The following is a 21,117-nucleotide window of genomic DNA, read 5'->3' as shown; positions in this document are numbered from 1 at the left end:
AAAAGGGACAAAAACTTAAGTATTTTACTATGTGACGAGTACTGTACAAAGCATAGATGTGTATCTTCTCTTAAATCTTCTTAATTTCTATACAACTTTGTGATAGAAATTCCTCGCATCTTACAGATAAAACAACAAGGATTAGAAATGACAATTCATCCAAGTATTACTGGAGTTTAAGAACAGGCAGATGCCCCTCACTTTAATACATGGCTGTCTTATTCATGTTTTTAGGACACAACATGCTTGGGATATAAGTAGCACCAGACTTGTTCAAAAAGCAATACGATCAGCTTAACCAGAGTTCAAAATTGCCTTGGATGGAGTAGATAGAATGTTCATGCAGACCAAAGAACTCTAAAAGTCAAAATGGAAAGCTGGGGATATAATTCTATGGAAAGTGCTTGCCTAGCATGTGCAGGACCCTGGGTTCCATCCTCAGCACTGCAAAAAGAGCAACAACAACAAAGAAATGAGAGGTGAGCATTGGGGAGAGTAAGGAGAAATATTAATGCAAATATTTCACAACAAACTCCAACTAACAATTGTTTGCTATACTCAATGTGAGTCTGTGTCAATTTTAAATATAGGACAGAGGCAGTGAAAGTTATATGTGATTTTTTACAAAGTCATTCAGCTATTTAAACCCTGACTAGTATGGCCAATCCTTTTTCCACTAATTTAATATTATAAAGCAACTAATAAAAGTAAAAGGTTCAAGAAAAATAAATAAATAATAGGTTCTAGAAGAGAAACGAATATAAAGTTGTCTTTTGACAATTTTTAGCTTGCTTTTATAGATGAATTTTTCCAAATAGTTTCTTCTGATTCAAATGACTTGGGAGCCAGTCTTTCAAATGCAGACTGGAGTGCAGTGCTTCTGAAATAGTTATAGCAGTCTTCAGATGTATACATATAGAAAGATTAGAAAGCAGCATCTGTAAAAAGATATGGAGGGAAATGTATACACATTACGATGTGCTATGTCTGCCTAATTTGGGAGATTAATAGTAATTATAGAAATTAAACTATAATTTGGGTTCCAAGATCATCCTTCGAGTTTCATTAAGATTAACATGACTCACCCATAATTGCTTCTAACAACATGACTTTGCCAAACTGCCAGACAGAAGAGCCTATTGGTTTGTTTTACATCCAGGTGTCTTGTAGATGAATGACCTAGAGAAGCATCACTTTTACTTTACTTTAAAATTACCTTGGAGATGATTTTACCCTATGTCACTTACTCCTTAACTCTCATATTAAAGGAAAGGAGTTGGAAAAACAGACAACATAGAATATTTTGGTAGCCTTAGTTTTTTTTGAAAGTCATATAATTTTTATAGAATAATTTAAAAACTCAAAATGTATGGTTGTGTCCATTTTATGAACAGTCTGTAAGCTGTGCACTCTTTATATTTTTAAAAATACTTTCACACTTGTTTGCTTTTATATACTTATGCCATATTTTAATAAAACATTAATTTTTAAAACTAACATTTTTTTGTGTATATTCCTAGAGAATTAAAAACCTTGAGGAGTATTATGTGAAAGTTTGAAACTAATTTAAATATGTGCCTTAGTTCCAATTTTTATTCCTTTAAAACCTATTTACCAATCTGAACTGCCTTGTAGTACCTTAAAGTGATGATATGAATGAACTTTTGAATACACCTTGATTTTTTAAAACAGACTTAATTATTCTTTCCACTGAATATTTTGAAATTCTTAATTGATTTGACACATCTGTTCTTAGCCTCTACTTAAGCAAAATGAAAAGATTTATGATGCAATTTTTTAAATTTCTTTTTCACTCCAGCCAGTTTTTCTCATCATACTGAGGAAAAGAAATAAAACCTAAAGTTTATTTTCCCTGTTATTTACATTTACTTTTTGTGGAAGATCTGATATATTTAAATTTTGAAGTCAGTTTTCGACATTATTTAAGGAAAATTTATAGATTCTGTCAATACATTCCAAAAAGGATTTGTCAAGATTGTGGAGGGAGTGGCATGCCACCTGTCACACTGGGGGAAAATACTAGATATGACTCCACTGAGGGAATGATATTTAAGGTAATTATTACTCACAGCTATAAAGCACCTCTCAGAGGTACTCAGTCTCAGAGAGAGACTAAAATATTGGTCATGTAAAGGGACTGACAAGAGAACTACTGCATTTAGAAGTTAGTTTTAACTGACTGCCAATGCTTACTTTAAAGCTGAAAAAGACAGACTTTAAGGACTGAATTCAAAAAGGGCTAAATTCATCTGACTGCACTGTGACAATGGCATAAACACGCAAACCTCTTATTCGGGGCCCATAGCTAAGTTCCCATTTCGTGAGTTAGACATTCCAAGACAAAGCAGAAAGAGAGGTGTTAAAGATTAGACTTGCAAATTTCAAAATACATAGTGTCAGTCTAGTGATGTTTAAACATCCATTTAGAATAACTCACAGAGGAACTGTAGCATATTACAAAGTGGAATCATGAATATGCAATCAGCAAATGGTTCTGGAGCCTGATCACCATCTCTGTCAATTACAGCAGTCACTTTCTGTGATGGTACCTTGGCACTTTGACAGTGATTATACCTTTACATGATGTATTGCAGATATTATGCTTCAGTTGTTTACAAATAGAACCATATCTTAGTCTTTAGCTGTGAGAATAGAGTGTTTTAAGTAAGAAAAATATTCCCCATAATAAATCTTCCACTTAAGTCACTCATGCATGATCAGACTGGGAATATTACACAATGCCACTACCACATGACAAAAGCAAACTGCCCCTAAATCCTTCTTTTTATTATTCCTAAAAGTGAAGTAATGTGAACTTTTTTTCAAGTTAACTGAAAAGAAACTATAAAAAGGATTAATTCATAGCATAATGTCCATCATTCTAAAGGAGCAGTCTAGTTAAAAAGAAAAATCCATCTTTAAGTCTGGAGCAAAACATCAATAAAGAAGTGTAGATGTCAATCAAGGAAAGAATATCTAGATATAGTTTGGCTTGGTGTTTATACTACCAAAATTGCTTGTTTGCTTATGCATAGTCATCAATTTTGTCAAAATATGGAAACTGAAGTGGTTTACTTACTTAGTAATATTCTCCAATGTCTATTAGCCTACATTTTTAGGTAAGAGTCACAAAGAGATTAAATTATCAGATTTTTTTCCTCAGTTTTTTTCCTAGGTATGTATATGAATAAAAGCTCTAATACTTAAGACAGCTGGTACAGATCTGATACTTCTAAATACCTAGGTATTTCCTATCATGTAAGTAATATATTTGAATGTTAGACTTATTTTTTGTAATTTTCTACCCATATAATGTAGTATAGATTCAACACCTTATAGTTTAAAGAATTTTAGACCTTTATAGTTATGGAATAATAGAGCAAAAATAAACTGAAGATGATACTGCTAAAATTACTTTACTCTGACCAGCTTTTCTTTTTAATTTCAGTGCATCTTTTTCTCATTTTTTATTAGATCATTATAATTATACGTAGTAGTTGGGTTTATTTGAACAAAGTTACACAAGCATGGAATTGGATTTACTCCATTTCAGTCCCCATACCCCACTCCCACTTTCCTTTCCTTTCTCCCTCCCTCTATTCTCCTTCATAGCTCTACTGATCTTCCTTTCATTTATTTATTTATTTAGTTTTGATTAATGCTTTTGACATGCATATAAATGTGGAATTCCCTGTGGTATATTTATATGTGCACATAGTATGATTTTGCTAAATCCATTCCACATTTCCCCCTCTTTCCCATCCCTTCTCCCTCCCTATCTCTTTTTTCTATTCCACTGATCTCCACTATACATTTATGACATCTGAATTCCGCCATTTTTCCCCTTATTTATTTTTTAGCTTTCATACAAGAAACAAGATATTCAACCCATGATTATCTGAGTCTGGCTTATTTCACTTAGCAAAATGTTCTCTATTTCTATTCATTTACTGGCAAATGCCATAATTTCATTCTTCTTTATAACTGAGTCAGACTCCATTGTGCATATATACACCATCTTTTCTTAAACCGATCATCTATTAATGAGCATCTAAGCTGGTTCCATAATTTGGCTGATGTGAATTGTGTGCCACTATAAACATTGAATCACTATAGTATGTCTGATCAACTTCTTGGTCAAACATTATTCAAGGGAGAATGGATTTTGGGCTTGTGAGTTTGTGTCAAATCTAGGTCTTCCAATCAGAATTCTTGATTCACAATCAAGTACCATTTTCACTAAATCACAGTCTGCCTATATGTTTATTATACTAGCATAAAAGAATGATTACCAGGGTAGAAGAGAAGTAAGGGGCGCTGGAGTAAACCATGGAGCAACTGTCTAACTGATTAAATTGAAATGTTAGACCTATTCCCAAAACTGAGAATGATCCTGTACTTGAAAGAGTCCTCTCACATTAGAGGTATTTTCCTCCCAGATGAACTAAACCCTAGCACAGGATGCTAAATAACAATAGTAAGTGGAAAAAAAAAAACCCTTAGAAGAAAAAACAAATTTAAGCTATATTGAAAATAAATGCTGTACAACCCATCTTTTTGTATACCATTTCTGCACCATCCACTCCACTAGGCCCTAGAAAAGGTTATAATTGGCAAAAACAATCTCTCACAAAATAGTGTTTGTTAGGGAAATGGTTTCAAATCCAATGGGAAGAGAGGTAAAAATTCACCAATACTGCTTCAGAGAAAAAAAAAATTAAACTGCAGCCCCAAATGGATAATATAAAGGAAATTGATGTGGAATTCTGCTCCGTAGGTATCAAAAATAAAATAATAGGAAAAGCACAGTGAACAAAAGGTGAAGTACACAGCTCTGAAGAGAATATTCATGAATCAAGAGTTAACCCTAATCACTTCAAAATCTAAAACAATTTGGCAAGAATAATTTGATAAAATTAGATTTCAAACACGAGTTTTAACAGTATATTTAACTAAAATTGCAGACTTGCCAAACCATGAAAAATTCACCAAAAATCAATAATCCCAAACAGACAGATAAATTAAAAACAGCAATGAAAAACTAATCTCTACTAAAATTGGAATATTTTCATAGACAAAAAGACTGAGATAACTTATGAATGTAGGGAAAAAGTCAAATTGATTACAGCATTCAGAGAGAACCTGACAAATATGAATATAAAGTTAAGGAAAATAGGTGTGTTTGAGGTAGAAAACTCATCAAACGAAATGTAGAACACGTTAAATATTTATGTCTACTAAAGGGAGAAAGAAACTAAAAGGGCAAATTAAGAATGTGCAGCATTCAAGTAAAATGTAAAATTAGACATGCAACAAAATGTTTTAGCTAAACTGCTATTAAAAAGAAAATAGTCAACCAAGGTACAAATCAAAATAGCATCAGAGTCACTGTAGAAAACATCAATGTCAGATGGCAAAACAAAGTTTACCAAGTTCTAATGCACAACAATTGTTATCCAACTTTAAACCCCAACAAAACCTCATTCCAGTGTGAGGACAAAGCTGGAAAGGCAAAACAATGGAAAAATAAGCATGAATAGTATTGAATAATATAGTATGTGACCTTCTTAAAAACAAATAAAATAAGCAAAAACCTAGAAGTGCTAAAGGGGCTAATTAAAAGGTACATAAAACATCAAAACAAAAAATCAAGTGGAAAAGCCATAATAAAATGATTGTAGATGAAAATTGTCTTCACTTAACTATGGAACTCATGCAAGATGATTTTTAAGTTATGATTACATGATCAAATATTAATGTTACAAACATATATGATGAAACATGTCATTCAAGGTCATCTGAGGTAATGTAATGTCCTCATTTTCCAAATCACAGTATGAAGATGTGTGTACATTTGAGACACCATATTAAAAATAAAGAAAAATGTTTTACAGTCACTTACTCTTGTTTACAATCTAAATTCTTGCCTTAGAAAAGCTTTTAAGATATAATTTTATGTGTTAAAGTCACATTTAATGCTTTTCTTTTCACTTATGTGTTTTATTTAAGTAAGCAATTTTTATTTTTATTTGTTTAATTTGCTAATTAATGTTACCTAAAATTAAAATTAAATACCAACTTCTAGGCATTATGGAGTAGTAACAGGTTGGAATTAACCCTTTTGTTTAAAACTTGAAAATATAGGGGGAAAAACCTCTAGATTTTGGACACCAAACAGCAGAAGACCATAGTCACTGAAAGAAAGGAAAGGAGCAGGATTGGCCCAAAGATAAAAATTTCTCCATATAGAGAGGCAAATTCTAAGCACAACTTTATATCCCAACAAAAAAAGGTGTATAATTAAATAAAGAGGATGAGAAATACAACCAAGTGGATGTGGTGAGTTGAGGAGACAGGAATTGGAGTTGAGGGATGCTGGCATGTCACCTTTGAATGACAGAAACTTAGGTTGAGTTGTATAGAGAAGGGAATTGTTCAGGAAATAGAACTTCTAGAGTGGAAAACAATTTAAAATAAAAAAATTGCTGGGTGGATTTAAACTTATGTATTGATTAGAAAAAAGGACAAGATAGGCCAAAAAATACTTTAAAAGTTGTACACAGCTTCAATGATGTGTGAGGCAATATCAAGTATTCTAACATCTGGGTCTTTATAAGTTAAAGGATGGAGGAGCCTAATATATGAAAAAAAAAATTTAATGTCTTTCAAATTTAAAGAAAATTCTGAACTAACTTATCAGAGAAGTTCAAATCCCAAGTAGCATAAACACAATGGGAACCACACTAAGTCAGATTATAATCAAATTGCTATGAAATAGTGACCAAAAAAAAATCTTAATAACTTTTGGTTTTAGATCTTTCCAAGAAAGTTCTGAGAAGTAGTAACTTTCATTCTTGCACCAAAGAAAATAAATGAACAAAATGAAAATCAATGAGTTTTCTTGGATTCATTTATCCCCCAAATTAGGAGGGACAATCAAGAGAGTCACCGCCAAATCTGTCTACCCAGAGTGAAAGACACTAACTTTGTAAACTGATCACCAGTTAATTGGTCATTTTGATGAAATGCTACAGGCTGAGTAGAGATGAGCCTGAGAGAGAAAAACTTCTGGGGCTGCCATCTCAGATAAGGAGCACTCTTTGTGGGGTTTAGTTTCAGGAAGCATACCAAGAGTTGCAGGGAAGATCTAAGATCCCACTGTGGTGCTAGCAGCAGTAGAGGCAGAATAATAAACCAAGAGAACATTCTATTTCACAGTCCTCTTCATATAAAATTTGATGAGAGTATTATCCTGCTTGCAGCAAAAGATTTATGCTTTCTCCAGCCTCCTCCAACCAGCCTTTCTGTATCGTGGATGATGAGGGGAAAAAAAAAAAAGACTAAAATTTAGTCCTAATATTATAGAAGGCTTCCTCTTCTCCACACCTTGTCACCATGTCAACAGGGTTCTAATATAATAACACTGGATTGAAAATAACTGTGATATATAAATTCTCTGAAGAGTAATGCTTAGAGAAGCTCAAGTCAACAGGGGAGACAAGATATCAGAAGAATGTGAAATCTCTAAGACCTATAATGACATGACCCAGCAAACATTTCACACAGCACAAACCAGAGCCACACTAACAACAAATCTTCACATTGAAGGCCTATTTGCCTCAGTTTGTATTATCAGATACACCCTGTGTGTTCTTAAACATGACAGAAGACAAAGAGAGTCTGAAAATACCAGAAACTATTACAGATATAAAACAGACATTGAAATTATCAGGGAAAGAGTTTGAAATAATTATGATTAATAGGATAAAGAATTTATTAGAAAACATACAACTAAGGTGGGTTATAGACATATAGGGATTGAAACCCTGAGAAAGACTCAAAAGAAAAGGGTGTCAAAAACACCGAAATTGAAATGGAGAATGTCATTGATGGGCTCATCGAATTCTGGACATGGCCAAGGAAAAAATAAATAAGCCTGAAAACAAGTTAGATATTATAACTAGAATATAAGAAGAGAGAAGACAATCTGGAACAGAAGAACTATTTGAAATAATAACAGGTGACTTTAAAAAACTAATGATAGGTCTTAATTAGATCACAGTTCCAGGATGCTCAGAGAACAAAAGATAAATACCAAAAAAAGGAAAAAAAAGACCCTACCACAAGGTATGTCATATTTAAACTACAGACAATCAAGGCAAAGAGAAAATCTTACTGAAAGTATGGGAGGGATACCAACAACTATTGAGGAACAGAGATAATCATCATTATAAAACTAAACTGGAGTATTTCATATTGACAAACTAGTTTTGTCCTATATGAAAAGGCCAAAGGCCTGTGATAGTCAATACAATACTGAATAGCAGGACAAAGTTGAAGGACAAATCCTACCAATTAAAGGAATCATGGCTGATTAAGGAAATTTCTGATTCTCAAACTTTGGCAAATAATATGTAAGATGAGCCTTAATCATCTCTTAGTTTCTGAAAATTGAGAGTTAAAAGTTAAGCAACCTAAAAATAGCAATATAGTATGTCAAAGGGACATGAGTCAACTGAAATAGCCTGTAATGGATCAAATTCAAACTATATGAGCATAAAAGTAATTAAAGTAGTATTAGACTATAAGCCAAAGCAAAAATAAATAAATAAATATTCATGCAATTACCCATAAATTCATATGAATAAAAATAAATTATTGAAGTAAATACAAAATGGGGAACAATTGCAAATATAATGGTAGCTACCCTTAAAACGACAAAGCTAAGTCTTCATTCACTAAATGTGAATCGTGCCTAGTGATTTCCTTCCAAATAGTACAGTATGATAAAGTAAAAATAGGACTTGACAAAGAAGAAACCCAACAATCTCTATTTCAGCCAGGTAAATAGGCTTGACATCAACATTGATTTGGCACGTTGATTGTCTGTCCCTTTAATAGAGGACAGATATAATAGCTTTTCCTCCATGTTTCACCTTGATATTTTCCCTCCATGTATACCCCAAATCCCAGGCTATTCATGAAAAAGCATCAAATTTTTAAAAAGGGAAATCCTTGAAAAGTACCTGACCTATTGTTATGGTTTAGATATGAGGTGTCCCCCAAAAAACTCATTGTAAGACAGCAAGAAAATTTAAAGGTGAAATAATTAGATTATGAGAGTTTTAACATAATTTGTGCATTCATTCTCTATGAAACCAACCTTGATGCCCTTCAATAGATGAATGGATAAAGAAACTGTGGTATATATACACAATAGAATATTACTCAGCATTAAAAGAGGATAAAATCATGGCATTTGCAGGTAAATGGATGAAATTGGAGAATAGCATGCTAAGCAAAGTAAGCCAATCCCCCAAACCAAAGACCGAATGTTCTCTCTGATAAGTGGATGCTGATCCATAATGTGGAGGGGCCATGGGAAAAATGGAAGATTGGGCAAAGAGGAGGGTGAGATGGGGAGGGGGTATGGGGCAGGAAAGATGGTGGAATGAGATGGACATCATTAGTCTAGGTACATGTATGACTGCACATATGGTGTGACACTACATCATGTACAAGCACAGAAATGAAAAGTTGTGCTGCAATTGGTTACAATGAACAAAAATGTATTCTGCTGTCATATATACCTAATTAAAATAAATAAATTAATTAATTTTTTTAAATCCTTAGATCCTTCCATCACAGAAGAATCAGAAATAAAACACATGTCCTTTATCAGTACTTTTATTAACATAGTACTAACAACATAACCAATCTATCCAAAAGAAGCAGAAGTTATCAGGTTTAAAAAAGCATTGTAGATAGCATTAATGACCCAGATTCTTCACCCTTTCCTATGTCTGTATGCTGTGTATATAACTTTCAAGTCCTCTCCCATTTTGGGTAGAGGATTGTATCCAAACTTATAGGCCTTGAGTAGCTATGTGATCTGCTTTGACCAGTGGGCTATGAGGGAATGAATCACAAGCAAAGGCTTTAAACATATTTTCACTGTTGAATTTGTCTTCTTCTGCACCTCTACTTTCACCATGAGAACTTGCCCAAGTTATCCTGATGGTGTATGGGAGAAACCTGTGGAGCTGAGCTGCTCTGCAGTGGATGATAGCCGCCAATCTCAGCAAATAGCCAACTCCAGACATGAGAGTTAGCTCAGTGAAAACTGGAAAAAACATCCAAGACTAAAACTCTGGTTTGACAAGTAACAGACTGAGTTTTTATTATTCAACCATATAGTTTAGAGAAACTAAAGAATATTTCAATTACTGGAGAGCTCAGTGTAAGGCTCAATATTATTAAGATGCCGTGCCACTAAAAGTTGACCTACAAATTCAATGTAGTTGATATCAACCTCTCAGCAAGTTTTTTTTTTGGGGGGGGTGGGGTGTAGATGGATGAGCTCATCATACAACTTACATGAAAACACAAAGGTCTGAGAAAAGGTGATCTTAAGTAACGAAGACATTTGGAATTTTATACTCGAATAACACATTTAAAAATTAATCAACTGAATTTCACTAAAATTAAAAACTTTCATTTCTCAATTGGAATTGGGGCTGGAGTTGTGGCTCAGTGGCAGAGCACTTGCCTAGCATGTGTGAGGCACTTGGTTCAATTCTCAGCACCACATGTCAATAAATAAATTTAAAAATAAATAATGATCCATTAACAACCAAAAAAAAATATTTATTTTAAATAAATAAATAAATAAAATTGGAATTGGCAGGCCACAGACATGGAAAGTTTGCATAGTACAAGTACCTGGTACAGTGTCTATATACAGAATATATAATGCACCCCTAAAAATCCTTAAGGAAAAGATAATGTTCATTTTAAAATGGTAAAGATGAGCAGAAAATTTGCAAATCATATGAAAAGAAACTGTCATCATTATCATTACTCATTGGAAGAGTGAAAATTAAATTTGAATTGAGATCATAATCACTTTTCAGAATGTTTAAATAAAAAGAACTGACTTAAGTGTAAGTGAAGAAATGGAGAAAATACAACCTTGTACATTGCTAGTAGACAGGAAATTTTTTACAACTATTTTGGAGAACTCAATGACATTATCTAATGAAACTGAGCATAGACTACCATATGCCACAGCGATTTCTCTCCTCAGTACAGACTCAGGTAAATCTGTGCCTGTACCCACTAAGTCCATGTACAAAAGTCCAAACAGCTTCATTCATAACAGCTGGCACATAGAAATAATCCATATGTCCAATAACAGATTTTAAAATGTGGCATTTTCATACAGTGTGACACTGCACAATAGCTTGTTTTTGTTTATTATTATTACTATTGTGCAGTGTCTCCAGTAACCACTCAGTGAATCCCATCAGGCATTCATTCACTGATTAGGCTAAGGCTATAACCCAATCATTTCTCCTCCAACCTTTTTGCATTGTCTCACATGTGAGCTTTTTGGGGACACCTCACATCCAAACCATAAAAACATTCCAGTAGATTAATGCTACAATTTTTTTTTTTTTTTTTTTTTGCTCTTCATTGTAGGACCATCAAAAATTTCCTTGTTTTTCTGTCTTTTGTTAAGAATCCTGTCTATTAAAAGCATGACCTACTTCAGATTCTAAACTGATGTTAAGGAATAGAATAACGACAGGGAAATGAAAATCTTGGAATCCTCACAACTTAAAACTTCTTCCCTCTCTATAAATTTTACTTCAAGAGTCCTCATTGCTTCCACACCTCATGGATTCTTTCAATTTAATTTATCCCAGCATTATTGAGGTATAACTAATGAATAAAATTATACACATTTAAGGTGGATAGTATGATGCTTTGATAATATGAAGTGATTACCAAGCTGATTAACATATCCACCACCTCCAATAGCTGTGTGTGGTGAGAACAATTAAAATCTATTTTCAGTGAATTTCAAGTTTGTAATCATTATTATTAATTATATTCACATGCTATACATCACATCTCCAGAATTAATTCATTTTATTACTAAAAGCTCATACCCTTTGATCAAAATCTCTCCATTTTCCCTAACTCCCAGCCCCTGGTGACCACCATTCTGTTTCTATGAATTTTTGTTTTTGTTTTTGTTTTAGATTTCACATATAAGTACATATAAGTGAGGTCATAACAGCATTTGTTTTTCTGTGGCATGTTTTGCTTAATATAGTATATTCCAAGTTCATCCATGTAGTCCCAAATCACAAGCTTTCTTTTTTCTCTTGTGGCTGAATAATATTCTATCATGTCCATACACTGCATTTTCTAATTCATCCATCCACTGCGGGACAATTAGCTTGTTTCCATATGTTGGCTAGCCCACATTTAAAAATACAAAAAATTTGAAAGTATCTGTTTCAATACCAAAGAGAAACTATGACAGCCTCTTTTCCTAAGAACACCCAAGCCTGCTAAGAGACATGTGTTCCCAGAGAAGCTGGACCATATGGGATTGGGAATTTAGTGTAAACAAGTCATTTATAACTAGAATTCAGAGACAATACCTAATTCCAAAAACAATTTGTTGAATTCATTTTGGTGAACTGAACTTAGGAAGCTGTAACAAACAGTTTTCTTTAGCTAAAGATAGGAGATTATGAAGGCTGGCACTAAGACATCCAAGTAACAGCCTGCAGCTTTCTTACAAATACCACCTGATTGGATCATTTTGAGGGGACGTCTGTCTTCAATACTCATGCGCTACATCACAGACTGAAGTGGGAGAAAATTAGGGAACTTTCAAAATGAAAACTGATTTCATAAATTACAGCCCAGAAAATAACAAAAAGAGCTGTCATGCCCTTTAGCAGCTTTTCCTTTAATTTCTGCAGAATCTTTTGTCTTCAACCTTTTGCGATTGTCTCCATTGTACTCAAACCAGGGCTTTTTTTCCCCTCAGTTCAAGTGCTAGAAAAGATACATGATGATTTTTATGATGATTAGAGGGGAACTTGGGCGTACAGATAACTTTTGCAAGACACAAATTGTGTAAGACAGAACTTTTGCAAGACACAAATTGTGTAAGACAGAATACATGAAAGCCTGAGGAAAACAAGGAATGACTATTAACAAAGTAAAGTTATATCATCACACTGTATAATAAGCAAATAAAATACAGGCCCAATCCATTACCATGTTATCAGAAGGACAGTTACGTAAAACCTTGGCCAAATATCAAATGTTTGGATGAATGGAAATTGCAGTGTCTCAAATTCAACTTTTGAAAGACTATACCTGCAAATATAGAAAAATTTCTGCAAGTAATCATTTACTTTAAAAAAAAATCAGAACTGGGTATTGGAGGTTGAATTCAGGGTCTAGCAAACGCTAAGCAAGCATTTTACCACTGAGCTACATACCCATCCTGAGTAAAAATTTTTCTTAAGGGTTTGTCTGATTTTTTAATTCAATGTATATTATTATTGTTTGTTTGCTTTGTTTTAAAATGGGTTTTTATTCAAAGAGATAAAATATACCAAAGTAAAAGGCAAAGTATATGTTGTTGCTTAAAAATTAATTATCTCTTGGGCTGGGGTTGTGGCTCAAGCGGTAGCGTGCTTGCCTGGCATGCCTGAGGCCCGGATTCGATCCTCAGCACCACATACAAACAAAGATGTTGTGTCTGCCGAAAAAACACTAAAAAATAAATATTAAAATTCTCTCTCTCTCTCTCTCTCTCTCTCTCTCTCTCTCTCTCTCTCAAAATAATTATCTCATTCATTCATTTACTTATGCATTTATTCACTCAATAATCCTGTATCAAGTATATGTATATGCCAGGTATGATTGATAATGCAAAGAATAACAAATTCCTACCTTGAAAGAATACAGATGAAATGCTACATACACAAAAGCATATTTGTTTTATTAATAAAATGTTCTATAAGGGTTGACTAGAATGGAAAGGTATAGTGAAATTGCTTATCATCAAATGAAGTTTTTGCTTAAAGAAGTCACTTTTTTAAAAAGTGTTAAATGTTTATAGACTAATAAAAGATTTAAATGAAATGAACAAACATAAAGAGAAAAGTAAATAAAAACATTTCCCCAAATCACAAACTCAGGAAAGTGGAAAGAATAAAATCTTTGGTATCAAAGGACTATCTTTTCAGGAGTGTGTGTGTGTGTGTGTGTGTGTGTGTGTGTGTGTGTGTGTGTGGAGAGAGAGAGAGAGAGAGAGAGAGAGAGAGAGAGAGAGAGAGAGAGAGAATATCTTGACCAGCTATAGAGTCAGTTTAGACTTCTTTTCTTTTGAAAATCTTTAATTGTTATCCCCCTGTCTAAAATATTACTGGAGCCAGTAGGAGGTATAACACTAGACTTCTAAATTCCCCCACGCCACCCCAGTTCATTTTTCTTCCTGCACACCTAATTAATTCATTTTTTTGAAAATTGCTTAAATATTCAATTATGCAAAGAGAAAATGTTTTGGTTTGCAACATTCACTGTCAGATTTTTCTGGATCATGGTGTTCATTTTGATTTTAAAATCTAATAATTTCAAGGGTTTTAATATTTTATTTGGCCTTTTTATTCATTATACTTTTCCTTCACTTATTTAAATCTCTAACCCACAGCTACAAACTACAGATACTGGACTGTATGTTTTATTAGTTCCTTTCACTTTTTTATCTTTTTAATATGTAGGGACATCTCAAACTTCTTCCTATTATCATGATTTGGCTTTTAGTTTCTTAATGTTTTCAATTTATTTTTTAAGTCCTTTAATGATAATTTTCCTAAATATTTTTTCGTTAGTCAATTAATCCTTTATCATTACACACTCACATTACCTCAAGTCATTTCCTCCTTGAGAATCAGTTTTCTGAAATAATGCTCTTTTTCATAAACATGAAGTGAATTTCTCTCTTAAGTTATATTTTCTTCTAGAATAGGCTTTTTTTCTTATAATGTTATATCCCTCTCTTATTTTTTCTCATTTTGTCTGTGTTCCTACTACTAGACAATAACACAATACTTCCATATTAATTATGCCATTTCCTTTCACCTCAGTATTGCTTAAGAGGCTCTATTTTCTGTTTTAGTAGGGGTGTTATTATTGACTTTTTGCTCCATATGATGCTTTTTTTCTGAAGTTCAGTTTGAAGACAAATGTGACTACTTTCTATTCCTTTTCCACTATCCTAAAGCATGACACATGTCTATGAATTTATGTGAGAGATAAAGTTTATTTGGGGCACATACACAGTATACTAACAGATTTAAATGACCTGTATTGATGCTCAGTCCAATTGAGGAAGAAGAGGGCTCTTGGTATTTTTTTTTCCTCTTTGTAAAAAAACTTTAGTACCCATTGACCAGCCTCTCTCCATCTCTCCCCTACTTACTTTCCCCATAGTTTGGTGACCACCATTCCAGTCTCAACTTCTATGAAATCATTCAGTTATCCTTTTCAATGGCTGAATAGTGTTTCATGATGTAGATGTACCTCATTTTCTTTATCCACTCATCAGTTGATGGACAACTTGTATTATTCGCATTTCTTGGCTTTTGTGAATAGTTGCTGCAACAAACAGGAGTGCAGATGTCTCTTCAACATACTGATTTCATTTCTTCTGGAAACATATCCAGTAGTGGGATTGCTAGACCATAGCAAGACTAGTTCTAGTTTTAATTTTTTGAGGAAACCCCATACTGCTTTTTATAATGACTGTACTAATTTACATTACCACCAACAGTGTACAAGGGTTCCCTTTTTTCCACATCCTTGTTAACACTTTTTATTTCCAATCTTTTTTATAATATCCATTCTTACTAAGGTGAGATGACAACTCACTGTGGTTTTGATATGCATTTCCGTGATAATTAGTGAGGTTAAGCATTTCTTCACACACCAGTTGCCCATTTGTATGTCTTCTTTTGAGAAATGCTTATTTAGGCCTATTGCCTACTTTTTAGTCAGGTTATTTGATACTTTACTATTGAGTTTTGGAGTCCCTTATGTATTCTGGATACCAATGCTTTGTCAAATGTATACATTAGGAATATTTTCTCCCATTGTATAGGTTGCCTTTGCACTCTGTTGAGTGTTTCCCGTGTTCTATGGAAGATTTTTGGTTTTACATAATCTCAAGTGAGTTTTTTTTTTCTTCTGTTTCTTGTGCTTTGGGGGTCTTGTCCAAAAAATCCTTCCCCCTTCCCATGTCCTGAAACATTTCCCCCATATTTTTTCTAGTAGTTTCATGTCTTTTGTTTAAGTTTTAATCTATTTTGAGTTTATCTTTGCAACTAGTGAGAAATGAGGGTCATTCTTCTTCATGAGGACATCCAATTTCCCCAACACCACTTGTTGAATAGGCTGTTTTTTCTCTAATGTTTGTTCTGAGCATCTTTAGTAAAAAAAGTTTGCTAAAAATGCATGGGTATACTTCTAATCTTTCTTTTCTGTTTCACTGGTCTAAGTATCACACTGTTTGGATTATTATACCTGTGTATTATATTTTGGGGTCAGATTAGTAATGCTTCTTTTTGCTCAAAATGTGTTTGGCTCTTCTTGGGCGGAAAGGTTGTTGCTCCATATAAATTTTAGAATTGTTTTTTCTAGTACTGTAAAGAATGTCAATAGGATTTTGATAGGGATTTCACTGAATATATTAATCACTTTGAGTAGTATGATCATTTTAACAATATTGATTTTTCCCAATTCATGAACACAGAATGTCTTTCCAATTTTTGGTGTCCTCTCCAATTTCTCTCAACAATGTTTTATAATTTTCATCATTGCAATCTTTTACCTCTTTGGTTGAATTTATTCCTAAGTCTCTGTTTTTGTTTTAGTTATTGTACATCAGGTTGTTTTCTTGATTTCTACTTAAGATAAGTTTCTATTGGCATATAGAAATGCCATTTGTTTTGTGTATTGATTTTGTATCCAGCAACTTTGCTAAATTCATTTATTCATTCTAATAGATTTTTGGAGGTAATCGTGGGGCTATCCTTATGTAAGGTCATTTCATCTTCAAAGAGTGACAAGTTGACTTATTTTCCAATTTGGATGCCCTTTATAGGGAGAGGATGCTTATCCCATTCAGATGGTAAGATAGGCTAGACAATCAATTGCTGGTTTGGGTTTTCCCTGAAAATGAGGGCACTGGGATACCTCTCTTATTGTCTGCTTGTCATGTTCCATATTTTTCTTCCTGATAACCATTTTCATCACCTTCTAGTAAAACACACATACACACACACACAGAGAGAGAGAGAGAGAGAGAGAGAGAGAGAGAGAGAGAGAGAGATTATAAAAAGAAGTTCCAAAACTGCTTCCTTGCAGTTTTGGAATATTTCTGAGAAGGGTTAAAATTTTGCACTCATCAATTCAGTTCAAGGGAGAAGGTAAACTCTGTAGACCAAGCCATCCTGTGCTCTTCAATTCTGCCTTAAAACCTAAGTTCTATTTTTTTCCTCATTCTAATTTTCCATTGCTGGGTTTTTTCTTTCTTTCTTATTTTAGGGAATTTATTTTTTACATAATTTGGAAGGCATATTTCTTTTCTAAGTCCTTTCAAGAATGCTTTTTTATGAGACAGTATAAACAAAATTAAATTTAAAAAATGGCTGGTGACATCTTGGAAGTAAAATAAGGTATCAATTATTAAATATTTATGAAAAGGACAATTAAGCTTACCAAAAATACAAATACTCTAGAATGGAGTACATAATTTGGGCAAAAAAGCTACAAATAACTATATGTCAAATAAACAATGCATAAAGTTTTAATATAAAATCCATGAATAGAGACAGAACATATTCACCACATTTTTAGACTAATATAGTGTCCTTATCAAGGGGTTCTGAGCAAGTAAGACCTAATGAAGAACTAAAGGAATGTAGGAAATACTGCACTGAGGGTTAGATCTCTGTAAAGACTGTGGAGAAGGACTTTGAGCAGAACAAAGAGCCACCATGTAAATTAATATACATATTTTATTTCTGATACATTCTATGTCCTGAAATGATATTTGAAAGGGAGAAGTCTTAAATCAAAAAATTAAAAGATACCTTTGAATATTAAGCTTAGAGCAATAAACAACTGAATTCAAATTCCACCTATGTGACCTTGAGTACTTTGCTTATTCTGTCTGAACATCAGTTTTAGAAAAGGTGAAATGAAAATGATGCTTATCTCACAGAAATGTGTAAAAAAATAGGTATAGCATAAATGTGAGGAGCTGAGCACAATATTAAGCATGCATTCAATAAATGTACCACATAATGATATTAGTGGTAGTTAAACTACTTGTAACTATTAAAATTATTTTATTACTATTATTCTACTATCTGAATTATCAGTAATTTTCACCTTTTCCCATTTTGTCAGCAATGGTCATAGTTTGACAAATGGGCAGTATAGTTGCAAAGTTGCTCGAGGCAGTGGGTAGAGTCTGCCCAAAGCACGCATTCTGTTCTGTGTTCCATCTTTGTTTAAAGTACTAATAATTTAACTACTTCTTAAAATCTACTATTTAATTTATGCCTATCTGGGGGAAATGACTTAGAGGAAATAAACAGGGAAAAAAATCTACTTTCCATCTCCATGTAGGCTTTGCTCTTAAAAAAATCACCTGTCATGCTGGATACTTCCATCCTAATGAGGGTGCTTCCTTGGATCATCAAAAAGTAAGAAAACAGAATTAAGTAGTGCTCTACTTTTGCATATTTACAAAGGCCTTATTTATTTCCAAAATATAAATGAGATCTATGTAGATCCCCCTAGCTTAGTAAATTTGTCTTCACACATTTGTGAAGTAGTATAGAAGCAAGCCAGGTGTTTCAACACCCAAAATGTAAAGTGAACCCTAAAAAACATTGTGAAAGAAATCAAGCTTTCCTTGCCCCAATCTCTCCGCTTTAATTCTGGCCCACTGAAGTATTCTCTAAACCACTAAATTTCTTCTTTATTAACAATCAGTTCTTGCAGGGAACTTCCCACTGGCCTGCCCTTCCAAACTCTTCCTGTTGAGAATTCTAATAAAACCTATTCTTGTTTCTCAGTTTCAAAACTTGTTTTTGAATATATCATTCTCAGAAAGACACATATATGATTTTCAAGGTAACAGCTACTTAAATTTTTATTAATTAGCTCTTTTGTTTTCTACCTTCACCTTAGAGCCTATAAGCTTTATGATGCCAGGTAAATTGTCTGACTTTTTTTTTTTTTAGTTGTAGATGGACAGCATACCTTTATTTTATTTGTTTATTTGTATGTGGTGCTGAGGATGGAACCCAGTGCCTCACATGTGGTAGGCAAGCACTCTACCACTGAGCTACAGCCCCAGCCCACTGTCTGACTTTTAGGACCTAAGTTTCAAACATATTTCTTGGTATTTTTTAAAATTTGTTCTTTTTAGATATACATGACAGTTGAGTGTATGCTGACATATGTACATGGTGCATAACTTATTCTAATTAGGATCCCATTCTTATGGTTGTACATGGTGTGGAGTTTCACTGGTGGTATATCTATACAAGAACATAAGATAGTTTTTACATTCATGATTTCTTTATATTCTTACATTAAATCCATTAGGCACAACATGAGCCCCTGCCATCATGAAAACACCATATGTAGGTGTACCTGCAACTGGGATGAACTGGAGCCACCACCTAGGAACAATTTGGAAATAAAGAGCCTCTTGATGAATCCTCTATTAACTTGGTCCACTGCTCACATTTGGAGAGCTTCAACATGAGCCTGCGTATATTTGATGACCAAGTGCCAAACACCAGGTCTTCATCGCCTCAGAGAATTCAAGGACAAAAGTATGGAGATATGGAGAAAGTCTGGCTTGCTAATTAATCCCCCTCAAGAAACAGCTTCTTCCACCACCTGATACTACTGAAAGTCAGGAGAGATCACCTATCTCTTACTCAGACATATCTTTTCAACCCAGCATCTACACCACTCTCCTGGACTTCTCCATAGTGCAATATGTTGATTTTCACGCTTTGGTGGTATTAAGACAGATGTGCAAATGCTTTCCAAAATGCCAACATTTTGGTGCTCATGGCAGGGTGTCAGCCCTCTGTGGTCAGGATGTTTGAAAAGAACGACTTCTTTGTTGAAGGCACCACCAAGGCCCAGCTGTTCCTCAGCCTCCACTGTGCCCTGCTGTTTGCCTTATCAAGGAAGTTTCCAGAGCTCTCTGAGTTAAGCAAGGATGAATCTGAGACAGTGAACAGGAAACCTACTCAGACATGGACAAGAATGACTTTCCAAGACATAAAATGAGTAGTAACTTTCCAGAGAGCTACAAATATCCAAGTCCAAGCCTCGCCAAGGCCCAGGAGCCAGTAGAAGAGGAGGGGTTGGAGTTTGATTTGGAAATGGAGCCCATGCTGGGGTCAGAACAAGATGTGGGGCTGGATTTGTACCTAGACCTAGATCAGGAGCTGGAGAATGAGACAGAGCTGGACCCTCAATCTGAGATGTACCCTGAAACTGAGCCCTACTCAGTTTGAGTAGGAACTGGAAGCCCAGAATGATCTGGAGCCCAAAACCCCACCAGAGATGGAGACGGAGAATGATCCCAAGATAGAGCTGAAGATGGAGAGAGAGCCCCAGCCCAAATCCAGGTCAAGGGCTTACAGGTACCTTCAGTGGCAGCAATGGCAATCTCACCCTAATGCTGCCCATACTCAGTCTCAGATTCGGCCTTAGACGTCAGTGGAGAGGAGAGAGCAACACGCAGATTCGTACTCACCCAATGTCTATGTAATGAGTATCCCTGGGAGGTGAACTGGTAATAAGGGGTCAGAAAACCCAGACAAATCCTTCCCACCCAACAGGGGCTGCTTGGTCAAGAAACCTAGACTGGGTACATACTAGCAGTGCTTGGCTTTGTGACTCCTCCGCCCTCTGTCTCCTCACTGGGCACTGGGATCACACTCCCAGGCCACATTACCAAATAAATGCCAACGATGCCCTCTGCCTTCTCTGTCCAGGCTCACCTTAAGCAGATATTCCAGCAAAGGGTTTCCTTCTTCAAGGACCCTACATCTCTGGGCTTCATGGCAGACTACCTCTGACTGACTTCTTTTATTTCTATTCCCCTTTCTCCAAAGAGATGAGGCTCAAATAAAATATATAACTTTAATTTAAAAAATCCATTATGCAAATTACTTTGTT

At 34.3% G+C, this 21,117-nt stretch overlaps 1 pseudogene; it reads left to right on the top strand.

The window, feature by feature from the left end:
* Positions 1-19,525: 19,525 nt before the first annotated feature.
* Positions 19,526-20,727, top strand: LOC113189641 (testis anion transporter 1 pseudogene; annotated as a pseudogene).
* Positions 20,728-21,117: the final 390 nt, after the last annotated feature.

This window comes from Urocitellus parryii, chromosome 4 (assembly GCF_045843805.1).
Source record: "Urocitellus parryii isolate mUroPar1 chromosome 4, mUroPar1.hap1, whole genome shotgun sequence".
Lineage (NCBI taxonomy): Eukaryota > Metazoa > Chordata > Mammalia > Rodentia > Sciuridae > Urocitellus > Urocitellus parryii.
The sequence above is the reverse complement of the archived record's forward strand: the minus strand, read 5'-3'. Positions and strand labels throughout refer to the sequence as shown.